A 12369-nucleotide genomic window follows, 5' to 3' on the forward strand; every position below is an offset into this window, starting at 1 on the left:
CCTGTTTTGACAGTCAACATTCGAAGAATTTACATAAACACTGTTGATTTAAACATTTAACATTTAATTCTTTGAAGAGAGGATTTACATTCTTTGGACATCCTAAATTCAGTTTTTATTTGTGAATAAATTGGAGTTTTTATTGTTTGGATTTAAATTTGACCAGGACAAAATTAGACTTTGAGGTTAGTTACATTCTAAAGGTATTTGAATTGTTAATTTTATGAATAAAGTCAGTTATAGTTCATAGTTGCTGGTTTGTTTTTTCTCTAATGTCTAATGACAATCATAAGTTTCTTTGATTATTCATGTATCGTGCAATTTGACGTTGTAAAACATTGCAACAGTTATGCCGAAATGTTCTTTGCTCCTTGTAGTCCCGTAGTAGTTACAACTCCACAGTAGACGTCAAATTAAAAATGTGAGGAATCCAAACACAAAACATACCGTAATCTCTGCGGAAAGCCGGCACTATGGTATAACCCGCATAAATGAAATATAAAGCAAAGCGAATCAATGTTTCTAAGCCATGTTTTGATCCAGAGACTAATTTCGTGCACTATTTAAAATAAAAGTATTTATAAATGTTTTGCTGTAAACAGTTCATGACCCATATAAGTTTAGCGAGACTTTCTTTACTTGATACACGTTTTTACATTTCTCATGTTGCATTCAGATAAGTATGTAGTAAATTTCCAGACAAAATGTTTGTTTGTCTTAATAGGGACTTTATCATTTGGTTGATATAAATGTATCCACGTCTAACTTATTATTATATTTACTAATATTTTCATTTCATAACTACATTTTCAGTACTGAAAGAACTCTTAGAGTATCACTAGACCACTTGGCAAACAGTAAGTCTGTTTATCCTCTTGTAAAATATAATTTAATGATAAAGTGAATTGACAGAAGTACTGTGAAATCATTTGATTTGTCTGCATGATATTGGGCGCTTTTGGTCAGTCAGTCTATTTCGCCGGAATATGAATTCGTGGATTTCAACATCCGAATATTAAATGAATGAGACTGGCTTGATTTCATATGCACACAACGAAATCCACGAAAATTAGTCCCCACAAATATTAATGATTTTACAGTATTGAGGTACAATGATCATAATTCTATTTATTTGGCACACCGTTTTTGTATTGAAATTTGACTTTTTTCTTGCTTATGACCTCAAAAGTTGTTTGCAGAAATAACAGCTCCACAGTAGTATCACTAAATGGCTATAAATGTCCGTATGAACACATATTCTTTTCTTTTGAAAATTGAAATCTGTACACATTATAGACCGCTTCTGTCATATGTAGTATATATCAAAATCCCTCTATGCATGAAGAAGAAATGCTCCGGACAAGGTTTTCATTCTTGTATCCTTTGACCTCTAAGTGTGACCTTGACCTTAGACCTAGGGACCTAGTTCTTGCGCAAGACACTCCGCCTCGTGGTGGTGAACATTTGTGCCAAGTTATATCAAAATCCCTCTATGCATGAAGAAGATATGCTCCGGACAAAGTTTTCTTTCTTGTATCCTTTGACCTCTAAGTGTGACCTTGACCTTAGACCTAGGGACCTGGTTTTTACTCGTGACACTCCGTCTCATGATGATGAACAATTGTGCTAACTTTCATCAAAATCCCTCTATGCATGAAGAAGATATGCTCCGGACAGTCATTCTTGAATTTGACCTTTGACCTCTAAGTGTGACCTTGACCTTAGACCTAGGGACCTGGTTCTTGCGCACGACACTCCGTCTCATGATGGTGAACAACTGTGCCAAGTTTCATCAAAATCCCTCCATGCATGTAGAAGATATGCTCCGGACAAAGTCTGTGGACGCCGCCCGCCCGCCAGGAGCGTTCCCATAATACGTCCCGTTTTTCAAACGGGCGTATAAAAACGAAGTGAATCAATGTTACCAAGCCATATTTTGATCCAGAGACTAATTTTGTGCACTATTTAAAATAGAAGTTTTTATAAATGTTTGGCTGTAAACAATTCATGGCCCATATACGTTTAGCGAGACTTTCTTTACTTGATACACGTTTTTACATTTCTCATGTTGCATTCAGATAAGTATGTAGTAAAGTTCCAGACAAAATGCCTTGTTTGTTTGTCTAAATAGGGACTGTATCATTTGATTGACATAAATGTATCCACGTCTAACTTATTTATCATATTTACTAATATTTTCATTTCACACCTACATTTTCAGTACTGAAAGAACTTAGAGTATCACTAGACCACTTGGCAAACAGTAAGTCTGTTTCTCCTCTTGTAAAAAAAATAATTTAATGATAAAGTGAATTCAACATCCGAATATTAAATGAATGAGACTAGTTTGATTTCATGGATTGAAGGGACAACGCACACAACGAAATCCACGAAAATTAGTACCCACAAATATTAATGATTTTACAGTATTGAGATACAATGATCATAATTCTATTTATTTGACACACCGCTTTTTATTGAAATTTGACTTTTTTCTTGCTTATGACCTCAAAAGTTGTTTGCAGAAATGACAAAAAAAAACTAAAACAACAGCTGCAAAGTATTATCACTAAATGGCTATAAATGTCCATATGAACACATATTTTTTTTCTTTTGAAAATTGAAATCTGTACACATTATAGACCGCTTCTGCCGTATGTAGTATTACTTGCACACTTTCTAGACTTGTGCACCGCCGTATGAACACATTTGTGGATGTCTCTAAATTGTTTTCTTTTGTCCGTGTAGCATGTGTAAATGTTAAGTTCTGCTCCACCCGGGGCTAGAGGGCATGGACGGTAGTATCCATTTCCACTACCGTCCATGAACAGGCCCAATCAAACCGAACCAGCAACAATTTCGTTTTTGTCGTGTTGAGCGACCTGTGGAGTTTTCAATTTTTCTATTTTAATGCCTTATTCCTTATTCTTCTGAGATCTACAAATAATATCACTTTCAGGGCATTGAATTGGCTTATATTACTGTTACTTGTGCTATTTACAAATGATGTAACAATACTCATGCATACATCTGTATAACGCTTTGCAGTGCACTGTTTGCGTTTGCAGTTTTAATTACTGCTTCAAGAATCTTTGAAGCGCAGTGACTGAACATATTTTATCAATAAATGTACAGCTATCGCTTTTTTTAAGAAAGAATCAACAAGTATATCGGGATACCAAAAAACCTCCTGAAATAAAAGAATGTAGAGTGTGTTACAAAACTCTTTGTTTCTCGACTAGTTACTGAGATGTACCTTTAGTAATTCGAGTATCGTAGAAACGCGTCTAGTCAAAACTATTCATTTTAACACTTACAAACTTTGAAGTTTAACCACTCAGCGGTAGCGATAACCATTCAGCAGTAGCGAATGGAGTTGTGCACGAGTACGTATTTTTGAGTCGGCTAAAGGCTGAAAGCCTTTTGACGAGTCCTTGCTGTTCAGCGATTCTTTAAATGGACCGAATAACACGTGAAGAGATGTAGTTCCATTAGATTTCTCAAACTTCAAACAGTTCACTGCATGAATGAAGTTAAGTTGTGTCAATTCCCTTTGCTATGACCAATATACGATGTAATCTGTCATATTTATGACTTGTAATTGTGCAATACTCGAATGTAACTCATTAAGCATAAATGTGCATTTTAAGAATTGCGCAGGCTTACAAAGCTTGGGTAACATCCAGCGAAAGACAAAAAATAGTTCCACAGGGCTCCAGGTAATATGCGTATTAGCGTAAATTACGTATAGAAATAATGCAAATACGCATTTCTAAGCGTATAAAAACATATATAAAATTACAGAAACGCACACAATGCTTTTTTAAAAACAAAATCTGAATCGTCTGGATGCGTTAGGTAACATAGCCGATCAGCCTTATTTCTCCCACATTGAACGTAAACACGCATCGTATGATTTCTATAAACTTTGCGTGGGTTGAATTTTGCAGTCAGTAAACGGATAAATTATCGGAAGAAGAAGCTCTTACTGGTTTGTTTAGTTATTACTGATATTAAAAATTATTTTAATTCTAATTTTTCGAGAAATAAACAAATCGGCGAAACATTAAATTGTATTTTCTTGTAGTTTTTTAAATCGAAAGTAGATCGTCTATGTTTGGCTGCTTTCGCGAAACGAAGCAACTTTTTTATGGAAAGATTTAAATAAGAGATAATTTAACCATAAACTTCAATGTCAGATACTGCCAATTGCTGCTAAATGTCTTCGTATCATCACAATTTGTAAAATATATTGTTGAAACTGGAGAAAAGTGTAATCGTATCCGGATATAATATTTTGGGTAAATATCGAGCTGTGTTATGACATTTTAAGAAAAAACTAAAAACAAACTGAAACTGGTAGACTATACTGTCAGTACATCAACCATTAGCCGACTCAGGCCCTTCAGGCCTTTGATTTTAATTTGCTCTATGTATCAAAAATCAAGCAAGTTAAGGTCCCACTCTCAAATGTCATTTTTGAATAATTGTTATATAGAATCAATAAGTACACAGAAATATGTTTTATTTGAGCTAATAAAATAGACACACGTTAAGTATATGTATGTTTCGAATGAAAATATGAAAATGTATGCAATTAACATGCATCTTTTTATAGCTATTTTGTTAATTTTACAAATTAAAGTTCAGTGTAGAGACTGCATTACCCTGGACATATTTTTCAATAATTTATTATGCAGATGCTTATATTAACATGAAAAACAGAAACGAATAGAAAACTTATAGTTTAATAAAAAGCATTTTTATAAGATATATCCAAGTTCATGCTAATGGTATTTAAGAAATAGGTTTGTGAGTAGAAGTTACTTCCGAATATTTCTAAATTAAAGTTTCAGTCACTGCTTTATGAAAGAGCAGATTAGTAGCATATCTCCTTATAGATATATAAAATAATTTATGCGTTCATCGTTTTCCAAATTGTGTCAGTTTCGAATCATGTTTTTATGATATAAAGGAGAGAAGAACAAATTCAGTATTAATTGTAATTTTTAAGGTGATAAGATAACATATAATGATAAAAGATTTATTGGCCAGTTGTCATTATTGACTATTCTCAACATCAGTGAGGGAAATAGTTTTTTGCCTATCTTTCAAGATGTTTAGACGGCTTTAAAATATTCTTTCCTTGTGAGGTAATGTTCTTGGTACATATACTAACAGACATAATAAAACTATGTTATTCCAATCCTGTTTTGACTACTTTACCTTCATTTTTGGTCACGTGTTATCGTTTTAGTTGCACCACTTTCAGTCGGGCGATTCAGTAGCACTAAACAAAATATCAAAACAAATTAAAGACCTAAAAGGATATATACCATAGTTTACAATACCAGTACAACAATTAAATCCTAGACCTTTATGTATCATAAATCATATCTTCTAGCATCGTTCTGGAGAAGGCAATGGATACCAAACAATTACATTTACATATTTTCTTGCTTTCTTTCGGAACTATTGCACAAGATTTAGAAATTAAACGTATAATAGAACATTCATATTCTTCAGAATTTCTTAATAATGTCAAAATACTATAGATATACGAGAAGCAAGTGATCAGATTTCCACATATTAGTCTGTTCTAGTCGCGTGGTCATAAAATGGAATGTCATAATACGAATGACAAAATAGTGCGAAATATTGGTGTATATTACTTAATGTCAATATATATCACAGAGGTTATCAGCAGATTCTTGTAAAAACTTGACTCTGCTGATTTCGTACCTTGCTGAATATAGTTATTTCAGATGCATAATTCTAAAACCACATAAAGGGGGCCTCCGTGGCCGAGTGGTTAAGGTCACTGACTTCAAATCACTTGCCCCTCATCGATGTGGGTTCAAGCCTCACTCAAGGCGTTGAATTCTTCATGTGAGGAAGCCATCCAGCTGGCTTATGGAAGGTCGGTGGTTCTACCCAGGTGCCCGCTCGTGATGAAATAATGCACGGAGGGGCACCTGGGGTCTTCCTCCACCATTAAAGCTGGAAAGTCGCCATATGACCTATCATGTGTCGGTGCAACGTTAAATCCAACAGAAAAAAACCCACATAAAATTCGATTAATGATTAAATATCAGTGCTGATATTTTAACCACCGTCAGGCCTGACATGTGAAAAAAATGTTCTTGCCAAACATGTGTTCCAGTGTAAGTATATTTCCCAAATAGAAGCCAAACGTGAATACATATGTAGCATTTACATACGCATGAGATAAAATTATGTGAAAATGTACAGCTGTATAATTGCAATTTCTTTTAAAAATTCTTTGACGACTTTTTGTCTTCCTAAATATATAGATTAAGTTGTTTTTCTTATTTTAAAGTTCAAACATACAACTTTTAACATTTGGAACTGTCAAAAATGAATGAAGTATAAAAAAATACAAACATTCTAAATATTAATATTTTTTCCGCTGTCCCATTTTCTGTAAACAATTAGATGATAAAACAGATATTTAGTTATTTGATAAGGAAACTATTTGGTTTTGTACGGGACAATATGGCAAGCTAATTCTCATGACATTCCCTCCGGTTCCCTCCACAGTTATGATCACACGCACACGTATGCACGCACGAACGCACGCACACAGCCTATGAAACGGTAACAACACAGACTGTCAACTGCCTATAAATATTAAAAGGTAAGGAGGGTAGATTTCCTGTCAGCACACAGCAACACAGCCAGATCCATACATCGCAAAGTAGGTCCGCCTTAAACAGAAATTGTTGCGGAAAGATATAGCAGATGTGTCAAAATACAGTGTGTAAACTAGATATGTTCGTAGTTGCCTCATATAGATAGATACTTTACTATGTATAAGCAGACAGTTTTAATGTTGATGTTCCGATTAGTCTAGCTAAAAGCAACTGCCATAATGGTTAAAATTTATTTCCAATTTCTTAGTAACAATACAAGTGCCGAACACTCTCAGTGTAAGACACTAGTATACAGAAAGAATATCAGATGAATGTAATTTATCTTTACCAGCAATAGGTATGCGTTACCAGGAAGTTCTGAGTACCGTGCTATTCAACTACCAGCTGCTAACATTCATCTTGAGACACTTAACGAATAGAGGAAAGCCAACACTTAGATAGGTCAAAATACTAAACGTCATTATCAACATTAAGTTGGTACATTTACACTTTGGAAATACAACTCGACAGTTTGGTAATGTTTATTATCAAATTGTTGAGTGATATATACTGTGTTTATAAAAATTAACCTTTAACTTAAATGATGGTCATTTATTTTACAGTCTAGCAAGAACATAAATAAAGGTCCTTTTTTTAAAGGAACTATAATAATAACTATCAATTACCCGCCCTAGTACAATCTGCTAGACCATACGTTAATATGGATGTATCTAACAGATTTCAAGCCTATTGTAAGCTTTTCATCCTGAAAGTCTATTCATATATTTGCCATGTTGCACGATTAGAGGAAACAGTTATCCTTTCACACTCTTATTCAAACTTTAGACATTAAGATTTTGAATGTTGCTTGTCTGAATTCCAGGAAAATACACATGTATATTGTTCTACAGTTAGAGTTCAAGTGTAGCGTACAATAACATGTGCCTAAGTGCATTGAATCAACGTGGGACAGAAATTAGGTTAGTCTCATTATAGCAAATTCGATGATATCTGTATTGCATCTGCGTTTTCTAATCGAAATGTTTCGGAAGCAATTTTTATCTCAGCAGACACATTAGGCTATCATAAGTTTTTAAACATCTGCCTTCTGATGTAAGAAAAATGTTCATGTCAAATAAATATGGCATCTGTCAACGTTACTTTCGGTTCTAGTTGCGCGTTCCTTCACTTCAAACATGCCACCAGACTTGTTCTTATCCATCACACTGAAGTTGTGATGATTTATGCGGATTCCTATTTCAAGTAACCTTACAAATATATAAACCGGACTGATTATCATAAGCACACTGTATCTGTGTCCTGCACATTTATAAATTGAATAACTTACAGAGGAACATAATCATTTATCTAGTTTAGAAAATAACATTAGATTTGTTATTACTACTTCAAAACAAAAGTATTACTTCGTTTTAAAAAAAGCAAGACAAATATTTTAATGCTGAACATACTGAAAGGTAAACTTTTTTCTGTTTATTACTTTATCTAACAAAATCTAACGTAAAAAAATAAGCTAGAAAAGACATCAATTATGTCTCAGTTGACCTAAAACCCCTTTACCATTTGGAAATAATTACAGAAATCTTTACAATTAATCACTTTTGTGAGGAAATTGATAAACTGATATATACGACATTCATTTGGAATAAACTGGTTATCTGGGTAAAAGAAGCAGTGATTACATTAGATTCAATTGATGTATTCTCGTGAAATTATACTTTCCTATGCTTGAAAGAATCTAGAAGCTCATAAAGTGTCAGGGGGATTCACTTATAAAGCTGAAAATGTTAAGGTACATCAGTAGAGTCCTTCGGCTGACGGGACTGTCCCATCGGCTTTTATTTTCAAAGAAAAAAAATCATGTACAATGCAAATTTGATACGATTATTTTGGTCATAGCTAAGATATTTGATAGCGCGAGTTGTATGGCTTTTGCAAATTATATCATTTGTACATTTAAAGGTCAACGATAACCGATTTAGTATAGTACTGCGTTTTATTTCTAATCTTGACGTTAGCCCCGAAATTCAAAGGTACAGAGTCTAAATGAATGTTTTGACATTATTTACAGATTGGTTCTTAATGAAGGACATTTGATGAATACATCATTGCTGTGTTGTTGTATCATGATCACTGATGCAGTTTTTCTAACGTATATTAGAGTATTATGTTACGTCAAAAGGTATAAATTGCTTGTAACATGAAATACTAAAGGTAACAGAAAATTGTAGCTAAGACAAATTTTAGATATCAGTAAATTATTGCCACATTTATTAAGAAGTCTTTGACAGATCATATGTTGTCAAAACACATAAGCATTAGTTGTTTTTACTATTATTTCCATTCAGAATTGAAAGCGTTTTTAAAAGGGTACTGGAGATAAACTGACTTAATTATAAACTTTATATTTTACGACCGTTAAGTGCGTTTTCCTCCGTGGTGTACTGGTGAAAAAACGCAAGAAAACATTTATTGCCATGGCGGCTTGGGTTCTATTCCCGACTAGGGCATGTTTTTTTGTTTCTTGATCGGGCATTAAATGTGTAAGAGTACAAATAGAATTTATCTTATTCTAACAAACGTCTCTCGATGTATTATATTTTTTACACATATCCCAATATGATGAGAAATTCTGCTGTATTATAAAATGAAAAACAACATGTGTGTGAAATCACAAACAGTGTGGACGCTGTAAACAGTGACGCTGCATTTGCATAATACTTAAACATTCTCTTGGGACATAATGTTCAATCAATTTGCACAGACTTACACGGTACATGACGGTCTCAGATAATATCGTCTATTTTGTAATTCAACAGCTGTTTGCGGCTTTGTCAGCCTTTTCCCTTGGAGCTTTATGGGGTGTTTTCAATAGCCAATAATTATTGCACATTATGCGTCTTTATTACTTGACTATGGTATAATCAAAGTATGCAACCGCTGTAAGCTTGTTCATGACGAGCACTAAACAAATACTATTAATTAGAATAACAGTCACTGTTATCTTTCCTATTCCTGTAACAGCGTTTTCAAAATTTGTAAAAACACATTACTGTTCCCTAAGCATTTGCTACAAAAATTATAATGGCACAGTGCATGTAGTGAATTCTTTAACTACAAACAGCTCAGCCAGAATTCATACGTATAAATTTCCTGTAAAATTATCGCAAATTGGTTACTTACCGTTGTTAAGTCTACTCTAATATTTCGAATTAAAACGTTTCCGTTTAATGTGTTTTTAGGAAACTTTACAAACTCTCACGTATGCTTATCTATTTAAACAATGTCAGCTTCTAGGGAGACATAATTAAATGTTGAACTGTTTTATTTAAAATTAACATTAGATATTCCTGTGCTTCCAAGGGTCACGACGATTTGACAATTTTTCAGAAATTGTCTTTATTAAGCCGGCTATTCTTATATCATCAATATGCATATAACAAGATAATATTGACCTGTTAAGCAGATTCTTCAATAATAGTACAATCAAAATGAAATAACTGAAACGTGTTTACTTTATACAAAAGTATTTTTCTTACAATATAATTTACACTTTTGTTTCATAGTAAGCAAAACGTAGAGATATTAAATTAATTGGTTTATTGTCCTCCGTTGTATATTTTGAAGCTGTCGCGATAATATTCTAAACTTCGTAGCAAAGAGGTTCATTTTTCTGAAACATTATTGCAGAAATTTATTTTTTCTAGATATGCTTTTTATTTCCAACAGCCTTTCGGCTATGAAAATCAACGTTTTAGAAAATTTCAAATATCAAGATAATTTCTAAAGTACCGAGGTAGCTTTTTATGCTCATTGAGCTTTCTTTCTTTTCTTCCTTCATGTGAGGAAGCAGTCCAGCTGGCTTACGGAAGGTCGGTGGTTCTACCCTGGTGACCGCATGTGATGAAATAATGCACGGAGGGACACCATAGGTCGTTCACAAGCATCGAAGTTAGAAAGTCGCCATATGACCTATAATTGTGTCGGCGCGACGTTAAACCCAACAAAATAAATAAATACATTACAATGTATTAATCCTTTCTGCGCCTCACTGAGGCTCTGTTTTAAAAGAGAATTTGGTATCCTGATGAACTATGAGATTAGTTTCATTTTAATTTCACTTTTCAAAACTGTTGCAGAATGTTATTGTTTCTGCCTCTTTTAATAACGTTGTCTTAGCACGACTTGCTTTATGATTGAAAAACATGCTTACTTGTAGATGTTGTCTATGTTAAGGAATGACAAATCTGACACGTTTCTTTGCTTAACATTTCAAAGAACTTACTTAGTACCGCCGTAAACATGAAATATAACGCAGACTAATGGAATTTTGACATTATATTTCGGTCGACGACCTAGCGTTCGTAGATTTTATTCAGTGCATATCACAGATAAGCTCTGCACTTTGAATGAATTTGTTATCGGAGTTAACAATAACCAATAAAATTCTTTTGAGGGAAAAATCCTAAATGAGACTTTCGCAAAAATAATTGGAAATCAGGGGCAACGTTTTATGAATTTCATTCGCTAAAATCTTCAAATGATATTTAGAAAGCATATAAACATACATTTTGGAAAGGTCCTTCAAACAGTTAAAATCAAACTGACCATATAACGTGTGACTGCAAAAGATTCAGGCCACTCGAAGGAAAAAACCCACTGACATTTTGGTAGCATTTTCAAGGCGAGGTTTTGCATTTATAGAAATGTGCTCTTCAAACTTGTCACTTTTGAATACTCTCAATAATGTAAATATTTCTGATAAGTAGTGAAAGTAAAGCAGATTGTGCTTTAGCAATTAATGTGAAGTAATTCTAAAGATCGTCATACACCTATGTTGTTGGAGACTACATTTTCATTGCAAAGCAAGCAATAGGCTTTGAATGAGATAAGTTTCTATCTAAATGGAATCCATTCATTGTCAAGTTATCTTCAGTTTATAACAGTGGGAGTTATTAAGTCAGCCGTCAAAGTGAAATGAATATTGAATAGGCGAAGGAATGAGACAAAGGAGCAGTCACCATCAACTGTTGATTCCTACGCTATACCCTGGCGGGCGTTCACAAATTGTATTGACAAACAAAGAAAAAGCACATAGCAGTTGAATGCAGTAAAATAATACAGATATTTCTTAAGGAAAGGTTATTTTATAGAACAAATTTTGCAGGACCTAGTGTATTCGTACATGCCTCATACTATTATTCGTCAGACTTATGTTACATATATAATATCCGCTACATGTTTCAAGTGCAAATGTGTTTGTTTTACACGTAAGATGAAAACACTTACAGTCATGAACACCATATCTTACATTTTCGCGTGTGGCACAGTCAATATTGCATCTGCTTTTCATTCGTGAAAGTGCAACCTGACACTGAAACAACCAAATATCCTCTGTGTCCCTAAACTCTATGTTTCTACCTTGCTAAGACGGGCCAACATATCGATGGAAATTTGTTTCAATACAATAAAGAAAGATCATGCCTAAATAGTTTATAAACCATTTAAACGTCCTTCGGAAATGTTACTCGACCTTCGATTTATTCTTAATTTCGATAAATGATTACAAGAATTAAATTATGTATTCACGATATTAAAGCAGTGAGTCCGTAAAATTATGTATTCTTATCAAATATCGCTTCTTCGATTTCTACGGAAGTTCCAGAAATACATCATGGTCTACAAATGAAGTTGAAAA

At 33.6% G+C, this 12369-nt stretch overlaps 1 protein-coding gene across 4 annotated transcripts in view; it reads left to right on the top strand.

Moving 5' to 3' along the window:
* Nucleotides 1-12369, top strand: part of LOC123532215 (ligand-gated ion channel 4-like) — a 265041-nt gene that overhangs the window by 155226 nt on the left and 97446 nt on the right. Inside the window, exon 4 of one of the 4 annotated variants that reach the window (XM_045313597.2) lies at nucleotides 814-857. The exons of 2 other annotated variants lie outside the window; for them this stretch is intronic. The gene's annotated coding sequence lies outside the window, so the exon portion shown is untranslated. Of the gene's footprint in view, nucleotides 1-813; nucleotides 858-2221; nucleotides 2264-12369 lie in introns of those variants that run through there. One more of the 4 variants, XM_053518572.1, reaches the window with a different exon arrangement.

This window comes from Mercenaria mercenaria, chromosome 11 (assembly GCF_021730395.1).
Source record: "Mercenaria mercenaria strain notata chromosome 11, MADL_Memer_1, whole genome shotgun sequence".
In the NCBI taxonomy this organism is placed as follows: Eukaryota; Metazoa; Mollusca; class Bivalvia; order Venerida; family Veneridae; genus Mercenaria; species Mercenaria mercenaria.